Genomic DNA, 22,997 nt, shown 5'->3' with positions numbered 1-22,997 from the left:
AGGGTGTAAGTAAATAGCAAAACAAAATTAATGTAAGAAAAATTACTTTTATTGCTCTAAACATTTTGAATTATAACATTTAGACGGGTTTTTTAAAAGTAAATACTGTTCATTGTGAAGTTTGTTTTATTGTTCTTTAAAGTTCCCATTATAAGCAAAAAGTTTATGGTAGGGAAACTTCCCTTCAGCCCAGCTTAAATATAGCATTTCCCCATTTTGTTTCCCCATTAAGTTTGGCTAGATTTTTCCCTATTTCTCTCTATAGCACTGTCTCCTTTATGCCTTGAGGTTATCACTCTAAAGCTCTTCAAACCATTTCTCAGCAAGTTTACTGTTTGGAAAGACCTAGGCTTTCATTCCTGGGATGGAGGCTTTATGTCATAAAGGAAATAAAACTGTTTGATAGCACCTGTTCTATCTATTTTATATCTGAAATAAACTCTAGCTCAGTGCTGAAGCATTTCAAAAACATCTGAAAGTTACTGTTGCATAGGCCTGACTTGTGCTTAGGCTGTATTACCATTGTGTAGGAAAGATATCTAAGTATTTGCAAATTGGGCCAAATCCTCAAAGGCATAGAGCAAAAGGAAAATGTAATTTCCTAACAATTTTCTATGGAGAAATAAAGACTCTTTCATATCTAGATGGGATAGAATGATTTAAAAAAATTACTGGAACATAAAAACACCTAGCAAAAAATAAGTATTTAACCATTAATCTCTGTGCCAATGGAAGTTGGTTTTTTTTTTGCTGTAGCTCATAAAGTTACATTTTTTTTATTTTATCATAATGTGCATAATATATAAATATAAACACATGTTTCAAACAAGTCACCAATACTAAGAGTTTTCACTGGCAGAAGTGTAACAATCTGATAACAAAATGTGAACCATGACATACAGAATATGTCAATACATCTTCTAGATTGGTTTTGGTTTCCCCCCCTAGGCCTCCAGTCTGTCTTAAATACAGTTAGGTAAAATTCTGTTCTTCCATGTAGGTTTCTGTATGGCTTGCATAGAATGACAGAGGACTGGAACGTAACCTAGTCAGCCTTCTGAATCTCAGGCAGTATTAGCTCTAGCTGTGAACTTCCCAAGAGATGTTTACTTAACCTTTGTTTAAAAGCATCCACAGTCTACTCATATTAAACTTAATAAAAACAAGTTCCAGTGTTTCATTATTGTTACCATCAGGAAGCTATTTTTAGACTGTAACCTGAGTCTGCCTTGCTCTGTTTGAAACCCATTTAATATGGACATAACATTTTATTCCCTTGCCCCTAGCAGAAGCCTTTGATGAACTGGGAGAGCATCAACATTTCTCTACTCGGTCTTACATTTTATAAATTAAACAAGTTCTTTTCTAACCCACTCTCATACATTTTGTTTCTATACAACTGCTAATTTAAATAACTCTCAATTTGATCCATGAACTGAGCTCTTTCGGGGAATGCAGTGTCCAGATCTGGATGCAGTTCCTCAGTATAGACCCCAGGAATGTAGGGTAGAACAGAAGACTCCCTTTCCATACCTTGTAGATAGTCGGGTCTACAAAATTATCTACCAACACGTTGATGGTTTTTCTTTTGTGGTAGAATAAAAGTTTGATTTATGTGGAGCTGGATTATTTCCTTATATTAAATTCTATGAAACTGCTACTTGCCCTTATCCTGCATTTATGTAGATGACTATTCTCAAGTGTAAAATGAGTAATTTTAGTAGTTTGGAGTAATGAGATATTCTAAAAATCTTGTGACATCATAATTCAGAAATATCAAGCATAAATATATGTGAAAAGTAGAATTCTGGTTGCAGAATTAAGTTGATCATACAAACAGTAATTGTCCATATCAGAATTTAAAACAATCTGCAATTCACATGATTAATTTCTCCATTTAGACATCCAGAGTTTATTTTTTTATGATAAAACAAATTTATCTTTCAGATATTCAATCCAGATCACTGCCCTGTTATTGGAAACTCAAAAAAAAAATAAAATAAAAAGAACAAAAAAGGAAAATCCATATAGACAACGTTGTCTCTTTAAGAAATATTAGAAAAAATTTCCACTGGCTCAGCCTCAAATCTCTGCCAAGCATGCATACAAGAAAAGTGAGTTTTCAGTATTTCCTCAATAAAGACTTTAAAAAACAGCTTAATTTAGCATTTTATATTTTAATATGGTGAGATTTTTAAATCACATACTAATATTTAAAAGCAAGTGTTTATTATCATTCCTGAAAACTTGGTGCAAATAGCATAAACTTCCTCTTTTTTTAAAGATCAGAACTTATTACCAGTGTAAATCAACAGCATTGCATCTAGAAGACAAGAGATTTTTTTCAAGGTTATTTCTTAGAGTTACTGCCTTAACAGCAAGAGTTAGTAAATAAAGTAATCCTAGCATTAATCTGGAGGATCAAAGTCACAATTATGCAACTAATCACAGTTGATTGTATACTAGTCTCCCAGCTAAGCATTGTATTGGTTTATCTCTGGGTGACAAAGACATAGGTAGAATTATTTCTCTCTTGGTTACATCATCTGCTGATTTGATTCCAGTTTTGATAAGATACAACATTCTTCTAATCAGAACATTTTTGTGATCAGATGAAATAGATTTAATCCAGATGCAAAGGTAACAAAAAATAGTAAAAAGAAAAATAAATCATAACAAGGAAACAAGATTTCTGTGTGCAACAATCAGAACTGTTTTGTTTAATTCTGCTTACATGGCCATCAAGAAAAGCATGCCACAAATCAAAGGCACTGCACATTAATCAAGGTAATAGTTCTATTTATTAGAAGAATTTGCATTTATTCTGTGCAAAAAACAAGTAAAACCAGATCAGATTTAATAATTGCTATCATACTAATTTTGGAATTGATATCCGACAAGTGACTGTGATGAGAAAAATATGTAGGTGGAAACTGGACCTGAAAGAGAGATTCGCAATAACAACTTAACCTTGATTTCCTCCTCTAATATGTTTCATTTCTGACTTAAATTAGGAGAGATCTATTTTGAAAATGGAAAATGAGAATATTTAATTTTTGGGGTTATAAACTTCCACTAAGAATCAATAATGCTGCCTGTATTTTCCTATTAACTTTCATTTCCTAACTTCCTTTTCTGCTGTTTGAGAACTATGGTATTTTCTTCTGTCAGAGGTGATCTGACAGATATGACTTATACTGAGAACCCAGTTATGCTGAATACCTTTTCTAAAAAACATTAGTGATTTATTTTGTATTGTAATACAGCGTGTTCTTTCAGAATAAATATCTGCTCCTAGTAGATATTAGTTTATAATTCATTTAATATTGGTTGAATATATTTTAATCTTTAGATATACCTTTATAAATATTTTTCTTACTATAAAGTATAAAATATTCATCAATTACTTACTGTATAAGAGTAATGAGGTTCTTTGTGCTGTTATTCCATGCTTTAAGAGAAGTTAAGTTATCTATGAAATTTGATTAGAATATCAGTATGCTTCAGCATTAAAAACCAGGTAGTCCTCTGCTATACTTTACTTTTTTCAAAAATTTTGATTTGTAATCCACTAAAGTAAAATTTAAGACAATTTTTGTAAGACTTCCTTAATAGGGTTGAAAATGAATGTACTAATGACAGTATTAAAGACTTAATGTCCAGCAAGTATACTGATCAAAAGCATGCTGCATTAATTGAATTCTCTGTTTGGCTCTTAGCTACTTTTAAAGGGTTCATCAATGGGGGCTGTTTTTCTCAACCATCATGACAGTTGAATAATATTCTGACCTTGTAAGTTCTGTTAGTGTCATGAGAATGCTGTAAAATACATCTCAGGAAATGATACCACAAACTGATTCTGATGTTCAGTATGAATTCATGCAGAATTTTTAGGAAACTTGTATCAGTAAATTGAAAGATCTCTAACCTTAAGATCTGTGGGAAAAAACCCCATATCTCCTAGAACTAACACTAGAATTTATTTGAAGTGGCAGGTACACTTGCAATGTCTAGTGTTTTATGGATGGTGGGAATGTAAATGCTTATCTTATAAAACAATGAAATAAAATGTAATTTACAATATTTCTTATATACATATAAAATAGTCAAATTTTCAAGGGATTCATGCTTTAAATTTGCTGTGTAGAAGAAAAGAGGTAGAAGATTTTCTTTGACTTTTCTATTTTCCAAATGAAATTCATCAATAAATTATGTTTTATATTGTATTTTAAAAGAAAGGCTTATGCTAAAGTGCCTGTTATTTGTTTCTCCCCAGGAAATATTTGTCCTATGTTGATCACAAAGGTTTAGATCCAGATTATCAACTGATGCAAATAGACTCACTAACTTGAAATCAACAAAGGCAGCATACAACTAAGACAGCTGTGCTAGTGACAGCAATGACTATGAGAACAAAAGAGATTCATATAAAACAGCTGCTTCATAAGCAATGTGAATGGAGAAACATGATGGTCCATATATGCAGCTATCAAGATTAAATGATGGAGTGACAGTTTCAGGTGGAGAAGTACATATGAAAGTTTATCTTAAGAAAAGTTTTAAGTGATAACTGATTAACATTTATGACTACTGTAACTTAACAAAAGAAGACATTCAGGAATATATGAGTACAAGGGCACTCATGGAAGGTAGAACACTGCACTGTTAGTGAGATAAAGGGCTTTGGAAAACAAAAAGCTAAAATGGGATTGAGAGACCAGGAATGTCTTTAATTTCTGGGTATACTGCTGTATTACCATTTTGATTCTTATTCTAATCATTTTGGGTAAAAGATTATGTATTTGCCAAGTGTCCTGTTTAATATTATTTCAGTCTTGTCAGTGTACTGTCTTATTTCCAGTAATTGTACTATTTATTACAGTTCAGTTGGTTCACAGCTGACAACATAAAAAAATATCCTCCAGTGATTGGTCTACTGAACAGTGCCCAATGCTTCCTTTACTGCCTATATCAGTCATGAATAGAGAAACACTGAGATGTGTTGACATCACTGCTTAGGCTTTTGGATATACTAGAAAGTAAACAGAAACATTCATTTTAATTTTAAACCCCATTAGGAATTTGAGAGTAAAACAAAACTGATGCCTGCAGAATACAAGTGGAGATTTCTTAATGGAGCAGCAGGCATTTATTTTGTGGTTTCTAAAGGAAACTTCCAGAATAGATAATAAAAGCACTTTAAAAAAAAAGAAATCATTTTCCCAACAAACCATGAATTTCAAAGATACTTATTTTTGATTGATTATGCAGTATAGGAAAGGAGAGAAAAGAATGTATTCTTTAATCAGTTATTGTAAGGTATCGCTGATTGTTAACAGATACTGTTATGTCACACTCTGATGATTTTTATACACAGAAATAATACTGATAAGGCAAATCTATCTGTGACCAAAACCTTGTTTCTGTTGAAAACGGTGATAGTTTTGCTATTTAATGAAAATAGAACATGTTTCTACATCTTATGGTATTCACCTATGCTGGCCATATGCCAGCTGTAAAATGTTCAGGTCCAGCTATTTGGGTAATACAATTCTCAGAATAACAGAGCTAAGATCAACAAAGTCAAAGAAAGTGGAAGGAAACACAGAAGATGCAATAAAAATAAAATAGTGGATGTGAACAGATTCTGCTGTGCCTTATGTATCAGGGCCTTTTTTTTAGAACTGAATTTTTAAGACTTCTACAGCATCAGGCAGTTCCTTGATTATAGATATTGATAATGCCCAACATTGATAAAATTCTTGTTTTTGTGTCTCAGGTTCTGATAATGACTTTGCACACTCCACTTTGCGCTAAGAGTTTTTCTAGACATTTCTTTTGTCATCTAACATGGTTATAGCATTATCCCTGCACCTTATAGTATTTTGTGTGGGTTTTTTTTTCTCTTACACCGTGTTTTCAATCCATGTTAATTGATTAATTTTTGAATTTGACAAGACAGGCCATGTTTGGAACAAGCTGCTTCTGTATTTCTCATTTTGTCATTTTTGTTTATGTTGCTTTTATTTCTTCTTTTCACCTTCTGTTTATTTTTACTAAAACAAAATCCCTCATGATTCCTTGTTATACATAGATCACCATTGAGAAATATTTCCTGTTTTCCTCTACTCCTCCTAAGCTTCTGAAACTGCTCACTTTTCAGCTCCCAATGTTGTAGAGATTACCTTAAGTAAAAATAATCACACAGATTTCAGATCTTCACATATATTACAATATCTTCATATATACTGCAAACCTATATTCCATCTACTACTCGTGTTTTCAGATATATAAGTGATTCTGACTATAGTTCAAAATAATTTGACAAGGGGGAATGACTTCAAACTGAAAGAGAGTAGATTTAGGTTGGATTTAGATTAGGTATTAGGAAGAAATTCTTTACTGTGAGGGTGGTGAGACACTGGAACAGGTTTCCCAGAGAAGTTGTGGATGTCCCATCCCTGGAAGTGTCCAAGGCCAGGTTGGATGGAGATCTGAGCAACCTGGTCTAGTGAAAGGTGCCCCTGCCCATGGCAGGTGGGTTGGAAACAGATGATCATAAAGGTACCTTCCAACGGAACCATTCTGTGATTCTCTGGTACACACAGCTTGAACTGTCCCTATTGCTGTACCACTCAATTTTTTCCTGGAATCAGATGTTTAAGACAGTTCTGCAGGAAACCTAGGGCAGAGAAAATTCTTTAACAGCGGGGAATGAGATCATGGAAAAATATGATATGCCATGATATATGTTGAATTCTTTTTCATTTAAAATTGTTCTACATTTTAGTCTGTTCTTTTAGATATTTGTTCTCCTTTGAGGAATAGGACTGAGAGATCAGAAATGGAGTGCTTGAAAGAGGACTGTGATTGACTTTTTCTTTTATGACATAAAGACCGTCATAGTCTTTATGTTAGGCTATTAGCTATGTAAAGGGAAAAAGAAAGCAGAATTATTTCTTTAAATAAGTGACTAAATATATAATATTAATATAAAAGATATAATGGATAGGAAAAAAAACCTAGAGCAATACTTCAAGAAACTCTTTCTCTGTAAGATGGCAGTAGGGAGGAAGAGTTTCCTTTTCAAAGAGTATATTTAGAAAAATGAAGCATTTTTCAGCAAACATTATCTTATAGGTCATGTATTGACACAGTTGATTTAAAAGTAGGTAAAGATTAAACTATTTTTACTTATCAAAGAACTTGCATATTTCTTATGACTTAATTCCCATTTCATGAAAACTGAATTAGTCAGTGTGTGTGTGACAGCCTAGATGCTGCACAAGCACTGCTCAGCAATTTCTAAAGCACCAGTGTGTTGTCAAGATCATCTCAGCCACAAATAAAAAGTACAGAATTGTGTGGGCTACAGGCAAAGTCAACCCTATCCCAACCAGTTCCGATACAAGGAAAAATGTACATATTTATGAATTCATGTTTGATTTGGCAGATTCATCCTGCTTAGAGACAATTTAAAGTACTGGGAATAATACATATGTGAAAGGTGGGCTAAGTAAGCATAAGGCTCCTGAAAACATGTTAAATTCAATGATCAGAAGGTAAAATAGCAATAGCTTTTCTACAGGAAATATTTCAACCTAGAATTTCCTACTGTCTTTGCACTAAAAAAAAAATAATAATTTAACAATGATTTTTTAACAATGTATATCACAGGAATGCAGAATGGGTAAGATTGGAAGGGACCGCACTGGGTCATCTGGTCCAACCTCCCTGTTCAAGTAGGGTTATCCTAGAGCATATGGCACAGGATTGTGTCCAGGTGGTTCTTGAATATCTCCAGTGAAGGAGATCTCCATAACCCCACTGGGCAACATGTTCCAGTGTGTGGTAACCAGCACTGTAAAGAAGTTCTTTCTCATGTTCAGATGGAACTTCCTCTGCATCAGTTTCTGCCCATTGCCTCTTGTCTTTTTGCTTGGCACCACCAAGAAGAACCTGACTTCATCTTCTTGACACCCTCCCTTCAGGTACTTAAAGATATTGATGAGGTTTCCTCTCAGACCTCTCTTCTCAAGACTGAACAGGACCAACTCTCTCAGCCTTTCCTTGTAAGAGATTTATTTACCCCAGTCCCCTAATCATCTTTGCTGCCCTCCACTGGACCTGTTCCAGGAGCTGCATGTCTCTCTTGTGCTGAAGAGCCCTCCTAGAGCAGAGATATAATTTCTCCCCATATTTCAAGAATTGTTTTATTTTGAGATCTTAAAATATTATTTTTTTTCTTTTAATCAGATGTAAATTATTACAAAGGCCTGTCCAGGGCTCAAAGCACCCTGACACCATCATACAATAAATGCAATTAGATTCTTAGCAAATTAAAACTGATTTCACAAGAATGAGTTTAATAAATCAATCAGATATCAATGCTCTCTATTGATTAGGAACCAAACCAGTATCATTTCACAGAGACCCTGTCACACAGATCTGTATTTTAGTATGCTCAGGAAATTATTCTATTTGGTCTCCTTGTTTTCTGAGTCTGTGAAAAGAACCTGTCCCTTATACTATACCCCTTTCATCTCTTCAGCACTGGTGATTTATCATCATCTTAAGATACTCCATGCTACACAGCAAACGTGGTTTCATTACAGATTTAAGTTAAATAATAATTTTATCCATTTTAGAAGACAGCACCATGATTTGTGATCCTACATGTGACATAGTGAGAAACTCATCAAGTGAATTCCATTTATGCATGCTTTCATTAAAAAAAAAAAAGCCACCCAAAACCCCAAACTGACTTTCTTTCCTTCTTTCCACTTATATGCAGTCTTTTCAATTAGAAAGGCCCTCTCCAGGGATCCTTGTTAAGGTTGTTAATTATTGTCAATGGAAAGAGATTACTTCCAAAGTCTGAAACTGTGCACAAAAGGGAAAACAAAGATCACTTTAATTAATTTCTTCTCTCACATCTCTGGGGGGAAATAACCATAATCTCTCCTTTGGTCATGCCCATATATCCCAGCATTACTCTACACATGAAGAGATCCACTTCATTGACATTGTAGGAGATATAGAACAAGAAAGCGGCGTCCAAGGAAAGGAAATGAGAGAGAACTTTATTGAAATATTGTGAAAGAACTAGCAGAGCTGTACTGTGCTGTAGTACAGACTTTCTAGAGCCTTTCCAGAATTACGTAAGGACCCTAGGATAAACTACTACATGTTGATGTAAAGTACCTAATTTATATGAACTGTCTTACCTGAGTCCACAGGTTTCAGTACCATCTCCTAACTCCTAAAATCAGCCTGATCTATTGTTTCGGTTTAACCTCAGTCAGCAGTCAAGCCCCAAGTAGCTGGTTGCACACTCCCCCACCGGTAAGGTCAGGGAGAGAATTGGAAGGGTAAAAGGTACAAAACTCATGGATTGAGATAAAGGCAGTTTAATAGGGAAAACAAAAGCTGCACACACAAGCAATGCAAAACAAGGAATAATTGACTGCTTCCCATGTCCAGGCAGGTGCTCACCCATCTCCAGGAGAGCAGGGCCCCATCATGTGCAATGTTTACTTGGAAGACAAACACCATCACTCCACACATCTCCCCCTTTCTTCTTCTTCCCCCCACTTTATATACCGAGCATGATGTCATATGGCATGGAATATCCCTCTGGTAAGTTTGGGTCACTTGTCCCAGCTGTATCTCCTTCTAACCTCCCATATACCCCCAATTTCCTTAGCAACATGGAAGTACAAAAAGCAGAAAAGGCCTTGGCTCTGTGTAAGCACTGCTCAGTGATAACAAAAACATCTCTGTATTATCAGCCCTGTGTTCAGCATAAATCTAAAACACAGCCCCATACCAGGCACTGCGAAGAAAAATATTTCTACCACAGCCAGAAGCAGCACGTCCATTAACAATGAATCTCTGCAAACAAAAGTAGCAAGTTGGAAAACAGAAAGAGAGAGAGCGCGCTTATTTTTTCAGAGGAGAGTGTGAGGAGCTTCACACTTCCTATATAACTCTTGAAACTTACTTAGTATTTACCTCCTTCAGCCATTGTTTCAGATATTTAAAGCATTTTGAGTTGAAGCTTTTGATGACTTTTACAAAAGAGAATGATTACATAAAACGATTCAGTCAATTAAAAAAAAAAGGATTTATGGGTAATCAGCAAATACCTGAGCACAATTTTGTGTAGTTTGACAGTACCCCCCAACCTTATAAATTAATAAGGATGAAAGAGGGAGAGACTAGTGATGAGAGAATATCAGCTGAGATGTTCTTGGGATTTGTTTTCCATTTTATAAATTTGCTTTGTAGTTTCTATTTTAGCATTTCACTTCCAGAGGCATTTTATTTCTACAGCTTCTCTGAGTTCTCTGTAAAGGTTTCCAATATGGGAACTTCCTCGGTTTCTTCCACATTAACAGAGAGATAAAGAATATAATTAACACTGTATTATCTTTTTTGACTATTCTTTATTTTACCCTGAATGTCTTAATGCCCCACAGACTTCCCAGCAGAACATTTCTGACATATTTGAATAACATTTTTATATTTATGTGTTTGGTGTACAATAATATGGATATTAGCAGAAATGAATAGGCTAACATAAGGGAGAAGGGAGGTAGCTAGGATTAAAATTAGTAAATTCTTATTAAATGCAAGTATCTCTTCTTATTAGGATTTTTCACTTTTGTAGCTTTAACACCTCAAGAGAGATTAGGGATTTCTCCAGTGTATCAAGATATGTTTTCCAGTTAACTAAATCTTTTGAATATTCTGTGTGGTAAACTTCACCTTTACAGTTTGCGAGTGTTGAAGAGATGTGGGAGGGTATAGACAATTTATTTTACTTTTTTATTAGTTAGGTACTCTTAAAAAACCATTGTACAAGTCCCAAATGTTTGACTTGATGGGAGAACTTATATTTATGCTTTTAAATTATATTTAAGCTTATTCTTCTGCCACCTCTGTGGATTTTCAATATTAATTTCCAGATACTATTGTATTTTTAAAAATTCTTAGGTGTATAAATATGGGACAGTCCTTATTCTAACTGAGAATTTTTTCCAGAAAATTCACACTGCATAAAGAATGTTGCTGAGAATGCCTTGGGGAAACTATTTCTACCTCATCACCATGACAATATTCCTTATCCCTGAGTGGGTTACTGTGAAGGGGAGAATTTCTACTCACAGATTTAATAAGGTAAGGGATTTTTAGAAGACTTTCTTCCCACTCAAACTGATTTTGAATTTTGAAAATTTCCATATTATGAAGGTGACCTCTTATAACCATATTCCAATGCCAGAGGCTCCCTCAAAAACTGGCTAGTTTATTATACAGAGAGCTTTCAGGCCAGGAAAGGTTTATTCTTTGAAGAGCTGGAAATCACTGGAAAAATACTGTTTGAACTCCTTCAGTATTTAGCAGGGTGTACTATTCTTGTAGAGACCTTGCAAAAAACTGTTGTTGAGGCTCTACCTTCATATTTTAAAACAAGTAGCTATTAAAAGAAAAGTTGCTTGAGACTTGCATATTTAGTTTAGATTCAGATCATCTCAGACCCTTGGGAAATCAAGATTATCTATCTCAGCTCTCATTATAAATTATAGTGCCACAAAAGTTTAATTAATTAAACATTAAAAGTTTTTTTTAATTGAATCCACAATGTGTTTTTGAATACAAATTTTATGTAATGATTATGGATTTGGATCAATGCTCTCTCAAACTATCATCTTATCGTAGTAAAAATTATTGTGTTCCATTTCCATTGACTGTCCTTTTACTTGATAAAATAGTCCAAGAATTTGCCTACATTTATTATATCAATATGTATACTTCTGTACCTTATATATGTATTTAAAGGAATTTATATTCTAAATTCATATATTTTCTTTGGAAACCGATTTACAATAATCTCAGAATTTAAATATTTGAACTCTTTATTTTTATTTTTCTTAACCTTTGTGTGGTTTCTTATCTAAAATGAAGTAGTCTGAATACATTTTTGTCCTTTAAGGGTATTTTTCCATTATTTTTGGTACCAATTCTATTTTTAAAGTATAATTTTTTTCTCTCCTTTTTATTTCATTGCTATCCAGCCTCAGATCACTCAGCATTCTAGATTCAAGGGTGGTTACAGACTAACTGTTCCCAAGAAGAGTTCTTAATGAAGGTATATTTGCTCTTACAAGGCAATGTGCAGTGTCTCCTGACTGTTTTAGAAGCAGTCACTAACTTCTTAAGTCAGAAAAAAAAATCATCCTACAAAAATTTTTTAGATTTTGAATTTATTTGTTTTCGTAAATAAAATTAAGAAGTCTTGTAATTTAGATTGATTATAAAAGGATCAGAAGGCTAACAGTCAATGCCTGTATTAAGGGGGTAACTATTTTCAGTGTAGTTTTAGGCAACTAGGTTTGATACTGGCCATCCATTCCCTAGGTAAGTCTCACTAACATCAGTTGCAGAGGTTTATTCCCTCATTTTTAGCTACAAATGATTTTACCTGTCTACCATGAACAATTGCATGTTTCCATGAAATTCTGTAGCATGATTGTAGGAAATTAGGTGTTTCTTCAATTGTCAGCTGTAGCTGAAGAAGCAAAGATCAAATGCAGTGCAGCATCAGAGAAATTACCCACCACTGAATGGTAGTTTTGGTTAACAGCTCTGAGCTGATGGGGAACATATTTAATGTTTAAATGTAAACTCATGCAGGCATAGATCAGGCCAGGCCTGATGGGTGCTGTCTGACTGAGTCCTGCTGTATCCTAGGACAAAACAAAATTTTTACTTGTGTTGCTTCATTTTTTCCAAAATTATGTTCCAAGATTTTTATTTGGTCTGTATTAGCTTTGAATTCTGTGGGTAAACAAAAAGTCAGACTCATCTTGGAGAAACAGTAATTTCTGTCTCTAAGCATGCTTCTCCAAGCTGTCTTTCAGCTGTTGCTTCTCAATGTGAGAATCAAAGCCTCCAAACCAGGTTCAGAAGTAAAGCTTCATTCCTTTGCTGACGAAGTGTGTGACAGAATTTGGTGCATTTGCAACTATTTGGTGTTTGTTTTAACAGTTCTACAGTCTACAGTTACCTGAACTTTGGTGAATTGACTCAAAGAACCACGATCAAATATAATTGTCATCTGGCTACTGTATGCCTGACCATTAACATCTTTCTGAACAGGACACTTCTTCAACATTCTGATCAGATCCACTCTTTCATATCTAAAATAAATTTCATTTGCACATGATTTTTGTGTGTCTTCCGGTTCAGTATTTCACAGTTATTTGTTCTATTGAATTTGCTTCACCTCTTGTGAAAAGAAAAATTTACATAAAAATCATAGTTGCTGTTGTACTGCCTAAATAATGCATGTCTTTGGAGTAATAACCTAAGCAATAACATTTTTTTTTAATAACTAGAAACTAAACTACTATTCTATGTAAAAAACTGTGGAAAAACATTTACACAAAATCTCTCTCTGGGTCTTACCATCTGCACTTTTGTTTAGGTAAGGAAAATATGATAAAATACCCAGCTTTTCTTCAGAGATGCAAAGTGAAACTAAAAGTATTAAAGCTAAATTGAATGAATGAACAAATGAGTAATATATTAATATTTTCTTAGAAATAATTGCTATAAAGTTGACCTTATATCATCATTATCACTATGATGCTACCTTTCTGTTAAACAATATAAATTTGATTAAAATATTTTTATGAAATAAGCGAAACAGAACTTGCATTTTCTAGGATAGAAAATAATAACACTTTAAATATTCAGAAAATATAAATTAATATGAATAAATGGATCAATATTCCAGTTATTTGGATCAAACCTTTTTTTTTATGTTAGTATGGGGATCTTAAATGCATAAAATTTCTTTTGTTCTTGGCTACATACGATTATGCCTCTCTAGAAAGATTTTGTCAAATGCCTGATCAAAGCTAACTTTTATGTATAGTTTCTTAGTTTAAATCTCTCTTATGCTTCTACTACTTTTCTTGTACTTTGTTGGACATTACTTACAAATTTGAAAAATATTCATTTACTTTTACAATTGCTTCAAAGTTTATCTTTTTTTCTTTTTTCCTTTACTAGCAAGTAGACTTTCAGCTAGAACTATGACAAATTTTGGACTTAAATACATCCAAAATTAACATAAATTCAATTTATATTGAACAAGTGATAAATTTTCTGAATTTGTTCCTAGTTCTATATATTGGCTCAGGAACAGAAGATATCATCTTTCCAGCAGGAAAGATGCAAATATTTGAATTATCCAAACTGAAGTAATACTTGCTGAGAAGATATCATCACACAAGTGAAAGGTAATTTCTCATGAGGTCTTTAATACCATGATACTAGACCAGCTAATCTACACTATCTGTAAAAAAAGCCAAAAACAGCAACAAAAAAAAATCCCCAACACAAAACCAAAACAAACAACCCTTCCCTCCCAACAACTTATCTTTTTTCCTGGATACAGTACTTGCTACTGCTTTCTTCGATTGGTTCAAATAAAACATAAATAAATTATTCCTGTTTGTGGCAGTGTTTGTAAAACTGTTCTACTGATTTAAGAGACATAGACTGAGATTAACATTCTCATTTTTCCTTAAGTATATATATATAAACATACAGAGATATATCAATATTTACACACAAATGACTTTATTTTCTTGGCCTTGCTCCTCCTTGGCACTATGCGCAGATAAAATGCTTGTACCTGTGGTGGGTAAGCCTTGGCTAACACCGAGAGAGAGAGAGAAGGGAGAGAAAACAGAACAAGAATGAGAAAGTTTCTGGATTGACGTGAAGACAGGGAGCAAAGACAGGAGACAAGTACCAATCACCATGGTGGACAAAACAGATTCAGCTTTGTGAAACGATCTTCATTTATTGTTAAGTAATATGAATGTTCAATTATTGTTCTCCCTTTTTCCCAGGCTCCTCATCACCCCAAGTACCACTTGTTCCCCCCTTTATATCACTGCAAGTAACACTCAGTTACCTCCATGAGGCAACCACTAGGCATTGTGCTTAGGAGGCAGCAGTTTCCTTCTGCATCTCTATTCTCCCTTTCTCTGCTCCATCACTTTCCACCACTGAGTTACTGTTGTTTCTCTTCTGCCTTTCCTCACTTTGTTGTTCCCACTGTTACTTTTCACTCTTTTTGCTCCTCCCTCCACCCCCAGTATCTCCCCGTGGCATTTTCTGTCCTTTCTTGTTCATGCACTTGCTGAGGGGCCCCCCCTCGGCTGTGGGCTTAACCGTGCCCTGCCACGGGTGGGTCGGAGCAGGACTGTGTCCTGCATGGGGCAGCCCTGGCCTCCCCTCACAGACCCCCCTGCAGCCCCTGCACCTCGTGCAGCTCCAGAAAGAGAGCTGTAATTACGTCTGTACTAAGCTGTCCAACATTATGAAGGGAAATTTCCCATACAGGCACGTGTGAATGATATCTCTGATCATAACTCTTACCCCTTTTGACTCCATTTGCTCTGAGGGACCTGCCACAAGACTACATTGCATTACACTGAAATTAGACCAAACAAAGAACACAGAGTACACCTGGCTCTTAACCTTTCCAAACTTCGTGGCCCACGTACCTTTGCTCTGGTTCTGATAAAACTATGTGTGACCAGAAGTTGATTTAGCTTAAAAGTTATAAAAATTACTGTGTATATGGGATATGGTTTTTTCTTTATATTCCCTAGTCCTGTGCCTGTTTGCCTTCCATGGTTTTTTCTTTATATTCCCTAGTCCTGTGCCTGTTTGCCTTCCACCAGTTCTTGTTTAATAATTATATTTTGTTTAAAGACTAGATTAAATCAATTATTTTCTGTACTAAATGACAAAACAAGGGCTTTGTGTAGTTGCATCACAATTTAGGTGACAAGACACATTTTCTCTAAAGACAGTACCCCAGAGTAATATATGTGAAGGAGTTGATACATTTTTAATGCATCTTCCGCTCAGCTGCCAAACTTGTGCAGATTATGAATGAAATAAAACTAACATAACCGGAATTCCAAGTTAGGAATACAGGCTCAGCAGTTAGACTCATCAAACAGAAACAGATTTGATAGGTATACCTTTGAAGACAAGCCAATATGAAGCACCACGTAGTGTTTTCACAGGTCCCTGTCTGATTACAATCACACCCTTAATAATTTCTATTCCTTATCGATGTACTGTGCTCCTGATTTATGCATTAAGTCTGGAAACAGCACAATAAATATATGCTTGGTCTGTGTTATTTTTTTTTACTTCTTACTGAATATTGGCACCAGGAATACAAATACCACTGTATATATTTCCCTGATGAGTGTGCTGTGGCCCTCCTTCCTGTCCTCATTGACTTTTTATAACCATCAATTCCCATAACTATAGGAGAATGAAGCCTTTTGAGAGACACCAACGTTTTGCTTTAGACCTTGGTTTAAAGAAAGGCACAAATCTTCTTATTTCTTCTTCTTGAGAACAGAGGCTTTTAAGTGCTGCCATAGTGCCACGGGATTCATACTCAGAATTCCTTTGAATTGCAGTTTCATGTCTTAGCATGTACCTCACACATAGCTCTCCTTTGTTAAGATGGGGAGTTGTAACAGCCTATGGATCAAATGAAAGCAGTTTTTTATGGATGAAAAGTCTTGGAGTCAAACTCAGATGTGATTTAGGCAAAGAGAAACTTGTGTGTCCTAAGCAGAGCAGAAGTTCAATTGCTTAGAAGATTCATCATTTTTACCTCATAAGTAATCAATGAAGCTACATGTTAGGAAGCACTGAAGTTCCACCAGACAGACAAAAGGATAAATAAACTGGGAAAGGACAATTCAAAAAGTACCATCTGAGGTCAAATTCAGTCACGCTTTCTACTGCACACAACAGTAAGCCAAGAATATTCACACCATGCTGATATTTTATTGTCTTTGAGCTAAATTTTCTACTTACCATCAGATGAAAGGGTTTTTCTTATCCGTGTTTTCTTTGTACTTTTTTTTCAGTAACAACATCTACTAAACTTAGTTGTAAGCAGTCAACCGATGTAGGAATGACTTTAGGAATGAGTGCCTAGTTTGACTGATTTTAGTAAGACCTGCATGATCAACTCCATATGAAAAGTCTTGAAGGCAGCAGTGAAGAAAAAGATTTTATAGCCATTCTGATTATCAATAAAAAATAAAGAAAAGAAAAAAAGTTCATGAAAATACAGTTAATATGAAAGTTGCTCCACATTTACAAAGTAAAAGTATGACTTCGGGGGAAAAAACAGTTTTCTGAATCATATTAGCAACCTGGTGAATGTCCCAATCCCTGTTTTTGTAATTTTAAGAGTAGAAAAGACAATCAAATTAAACCATTCTCTGTCGGGTGATTGAAACACAAATTTGCATGTGTTACCAATACTAATTCTAACTACACTGCGTCATTTATTTTTCATTACAATTAAGAAAAAAGAAAAGGGAGAGGGGGGTGTTATTATGACTCTTCTACCTTAGCTTAGATTTGTTTAGTTTATCTATTATTCAGATCTGTGTTACTGTCTCAGCTTTTCTGATATGACTTTTGAAAGCTTTTTCTTGAATATTTTGTTTCTATGGCTATTCAGGGATATATAGAAAGAGGAGGTAAACAATATATTGCACATACACATGATTTCAAAGATGAAATGAAACAACATTTGAAAACAATTGCTTTCTGAAGAGCCAGTTAACAAGCAAAGCTTTTCTAGGTTGGGTTATTTTTTTTTTTTAATTTCTATTTTAAAAAATATTCTAAGCATTTAAAGATGTTCCTTATAAACTGAGAATTATTTTTACTCAGATACAGTGCTTCTAAAAACAGAATGTTGCTGATAATATATTTTAATACAGAAAATTCAAACAAATTTCTATTTGTAGTTTAAGAATTATTCCCATCTGAGCAACAGAACAAAATCCCTGCTTTCTACCTGTCTCACTACATTAACATTCATAAACTTAGATTCCCCTATATGAAATACAACTAATAATGCAATAGTAAAAAATCAACCAGTGTATCCTTTCATCATCACAAATTACCTTGATCTGATAGATTTCTACAGAGAAGACAGACTTTTATAATATATTCAGTACTTTATTAAAATACAACTGAATCTGCCTTGACATATATACGTATATATGATTTTTGATTTACTAACCCTTTATATCACAGAACTGTTTAGTCAAGGACAGTGAATGCATAGAAAATTTACCTCTTATTCCAAAATAGCTTCACCACTTGCTCAACAATTTACTTTTTAATGTACCCCATAGCTCTGTCTTCTTATATTACTTCCGTGTTCAGGAAAATTTAAAGACCTTGAGACGAGGTAACAGCCTTCACGTAAATAAAAAGCAATTGAAAAGAGGAAGGCAATTAACTGTTCTTTATTCCATTGGCCCAAAAGTAATGGGTTTAATTTGCAAGGAGGGATATATAAGTTAGATGTAAAAAAAGGTAAAGTTCTACCTATTGGTGAGGGTAATTAAGCTTTGTAATACATTGTCTAGGGAGCTTTTAGAATCCATATAATTGGCATATTTTTAAAAACAGGTAGAGTAAATGAGTTAGGAATACCTTGGCTATGGCTGATTTTGTCCTAGGGGAGATAATTTGATTTTATGATACCTCGAATTCCTTTCCAGATCTATTTTATGTGGTTTTTAACACTGAAAATAGTGAGATAGTCATATCCACTTTCCTAGAACAATAGTGGAAAACAATTGGAAAGGATTGATGTACAGTAGGACATAGAGCAGTATCAATTACAGTGTCTGGTCTTCAGTTTCGTACATACGGGCATGGATTTCTGAACGGCCTCATCCTTCTCATTAACTTGTTATTACCCTGCTGTGTGACAGAGCCATGTGGCTGTGGGGCTGAGACAGTGTCAGTAATGACCACAGAAAAGCCTTTTAGCTGTTTTTTTGTAATTTATGGGAGTTTTAGCAAAAAATAATAACCAGAAAGTTCTAGGGTTTTTTTTCCATCTTCTGTTAATTGTGCCAACCATGCCATTGTTTAGTCTCCCTGAGAAGCAAAAGGGGTTTTGGTTGGTGCTCGGTTTTGATTTTTTTTCAGACCAAGAAGATATATTTGTTAATAAGGCAAAGTTTCTAATATTGCATCCTAAATGCTATAAATCCTGGACAGTTTGAGAGTTCCTCGTTACTTAAGCTGGAACTGCAGCAACTTTGACAACATTTATGTCTATGTAATGCTCTCTTTAGTGAGTTATACTACCGTAAATCTTCCTACTCTACACATTCCCGATTTTATCAGGGAATTCCAACTTGAAGCAGTAAATGTGGTTTCAAAATACTCCAAAATTAACTAAAAAGAGCATTTCAGAAGCAAAGGTGCCACAAACGGCTAGCCGATATATCAAAATAAAGCCCATTGTAGGTTTTTGTTGTCATTATAGTAGCCTATACATAGGAAAACTTAGTCTTGCTAACAATATTTCTGGAAGTAATGTTTCATAAATGACTATAAATAATAACCCTAACAATCAAAGCTTTTGGTTATAGTCATCTGAATCTTCACCAAATCACTCAAGGATGCTTTTAAATGTTGTGTATTATTTAATTAAGCATGATTATAGAACTATTAAAAACATATTTTTTGTCTCATACTTTCAGTGGACTAACATATGTGTAGCACAAAACTGAGAACTATCCTTCCACATTGTTTTAATAATGAAATTTACATTTGTAAGAGACTATCAGCTCCAATGGAATATTTTTCAGTCTACATATACTTTGAATTCTTTCAGTAAAACTTCCAAATACTCTCAAATGAAAACTGGACAAATCATTGACTATACATAATATCAATAACAAAAATAATTAGATGCTTTTGAAAATGTTGTCTGTGATATTTCTGGGATTCTGAAAAAAGTATTTATTTGAGTAGGCATGCACTTATAGTTTTCTTACAGTTCATTCCATGTGAAATAACTTCCCCTCAGAAAAAAACTATGGTCAAGATGTTTTGTAACAAAACAGTACTTTTGTAACAAAAAAAATGGAAGAATATTTGTGCCCTTCTTTGTATTCACTGGGAGTTGAAGATCCTACATATTTAGAACTTCTGCATATTTTTTTAAATAAAGAGAACAAGTTGTTGAAAGGACTCTTTTTAATAGACATCTAATCCTACATCTAAATCAACACATCTGTTACTGAGTAGTACTCATATTGATTTGGTTGCACCTTTAGTGATCTGGACTGAAGTATTTAAAGTTATTCAAATTTATTTTCATAAAGTATGCCATACAAACATGTAGGCTTCTTGGTGGCAGTAGGGCAAATCATGAGAAAGGTGAGTTATTTGGTTTTGCTTTAAGATATAAAGAGGTAATGCTTGTATTATACTTGTTGCCTTGGAGTTATTTTGTTTTTTTAATTTTTGTAGATTTTAGAAGTAGTTGTATTTATTATGTCCCTCACCCTTTAGCACAATAGTTACACATACTCAACTCTATCAACTCCCCCTAAATTCCAGTAGTATATTTAGTCTACCTTTTTCAAGGTAGGCCTTCATTCTGCTTAAGGATATATGCACCCTGGCCTGGACAACAAAATATCACCCAGGCAAAGCAACCTTCAAACCCAGAACTTTGGAAAGCCTCCAAGAACTGTACGTGCTCCAAGGAAGATGAAGATGAGGAAGAAGGGATCCCAAAACTCCCCCAGACTCAATTCCTGAGGGGTGGGTCAGGGGGTAGAATGGGGCAAAGGTCGAGGGGTGGACTAACAGAAATAGGATGGACACCATTATAAAAAATGTAACACCTGAGTAAGGGGGCACGCACATGGTTTGTATTCCCAGAGCCTGAGAGGCTTCATTAAAACCTTCCCTTATCTTACCTATTACTTAATTTGCCCAGGAGTTTTTTTCTTCTTGCGTCTTTTAGGCAACATATTTCTCATCTTTACTGTGATATGCATTTCTCTGAGATATACTTTGATTAAAGACCCCTCTTTTACTATCCCATAGGCACAGGAAAAATCTGTTGTTGGGGTTATAGTTTGCCTTTTTTCCTCAGAAAGGGGATGGTTGTTGGATGGTTCATTGAACAGCTGATGGATCCAGAAGTAGGCAAAATCCCTACTTCTCCTATGCAGAAAGCAGTGTTTCTTAACATGTTCTCAGGATTTCAAGCCCCAGCTGTGCTCCTCGGAAGAGCCACAGAACTCATCCATCCATTTCTTGCAGGCTGCTGGAGCAACCAGTCAACTAGCCAGCTTTGGTACTTTGCTTCTCAGCCCATGACAGCAGCCACCCCAACCCAGCAGAGAGGGGTTCAAATACTGCTGCAAGCAAATGGATGAAGAGCAGGGCAGCTGCCCATACAAGAAGCTCACTGAGAGAGTAGAGAGTAGAAGGGGTGGGTGTAATAAAATTAAAAGACACTATTTGCCACAATCTAATATTTGTTGTCACCATAAATGCTCTTTATTGTAAAATTCCTTTTGTACCAGGTAAGACTGGGAGAATGGCCTAGGGTCTCTATGAGGTAACATTAACATTTTTGTTTCCACAGGAAGATCTTTTCCCTTTGTTTTGCCACATTTACAGTGACAAGAAAAATCAACAGCTTTGCCAAGTAGATTTTTTTTCTCTGTATACCATGGTTATGAATTTTTCGAATGTCTAACAAATGCTTCAGTAAATCACCCAAATCTTTAGCATGCTAATGTTTACAATGCTGTCCTAACAATTCATTACTGTACTGGTGCCTCTGATACAGCAATCCCCTGGAGGAGCTTCCTGACCTTCTGTCACTCTATCATTTTCTCTTTGTAAAAAGAGTTATTTGAAAAGTCAGTCCAGTATTCAGCTTTGTAGCTGGTAGCATTCTCACCATGCCCAAGCGTTTCCAGGTTGTTTTGCTGAGAAATACATTAATTGATTTCTTAACTTCTGTTATGCAGTTCAACAGCATGCCATAAGGTAATATTCATAATTCACTCTAAGGTGTGTTGAGCAAGTTATTACATATACCACTCTATTTTAAGATTCATCCTAGAATGCATCTCTTCTGATATTACCATGCATGGTGTGAATAACAGAATCAGAAGTTAAAATTTAAATGAATCAAACAAATAAAATAGAAAATGTATTAAACTATTAATGACCTTACTCTCAAGTTAAGAAAAGCAATTTTCCTAAATGTTTAAACTAAATGAACTTAATTCTTACTCATTTATCTGGAATACAGATGAAAAGAAAATAATGTAAATGATAAACTTTTCCCACTTTTAAAAAACCCATACCTGTAATTATCTTTATAGAGAGTTTTAAATGATGAAAAAGGTTATTTCCCATCAAGAGAAATTCATCTACTCATATTTTCAAGCTTACATTTTATCAGGTACATACAACACATTTTAAAATAGTCAGGACTTAAGAAAAAAGGGAACAAAGGAAGAAAAAGAAAAATCACTGAAGGAAATTATATAATTTGAATATGCAATAAAAACAGATATAGGGTCAAATGTACAGAACATATTCCAGTTATATTTGAGTGCTTCTTTGTTCTTTCAAAGAAGTGCTACTTAATTCTATCATGTTTAGATAACTGTTTATACTCTACTCTGCTATTTCTGCTTACTCGGAATGCTTTAAAACTTCACGGTGAAAATTCCTAGGTTTTCAAAATTGCAGCTGGTGTAGCTTGGCATAAACTTATTGAAATTTGTAAGCTGTACTTCTCTAACCTCATAAACTGGCTCTTGGACCCAGATCCACACTGGAGTCACTCCTGCCCCATTTTGGCTAGGCTACATGTACAAAACCTTCTAAGTAAATTATACATTTTATGTGAAAGCAAGGAGTTCCTCCAAGTGGAAAAAGGTAGGTAGCATAACCACACAGCAACAAAATGATACAAAACTTTCTGCTTTACTTTGAAAAAGTTCGTCAGAAGTGAAATTAACCCTTCCATTGCATTTCCCTTGGAAAGTCTTTAATTCCACCTTGATGGAAGA

The sequence above is a fragment of the Manacus candei genome, unplaced genomic scaffold, assembly GCF_025592945.1.
Source record: "Manacus candei isolate 608988 ecotype Guabito, Panama unplaced genomic scaffold, ASM2559294v1 h1tg000011l, whole genome shotgun sequence".
Classification (NCBI taxonomy): domain Eukaryota; kingdom Metazoa; phylum Chordata; class Aves; order Passeriformes; family Pipridae; genus Manacus; species Manacus candei.
The sequence above is the reverse complement of the archived record's forward strand: the minus strand, read 5'-3'. Positions refer to the sequence as shown.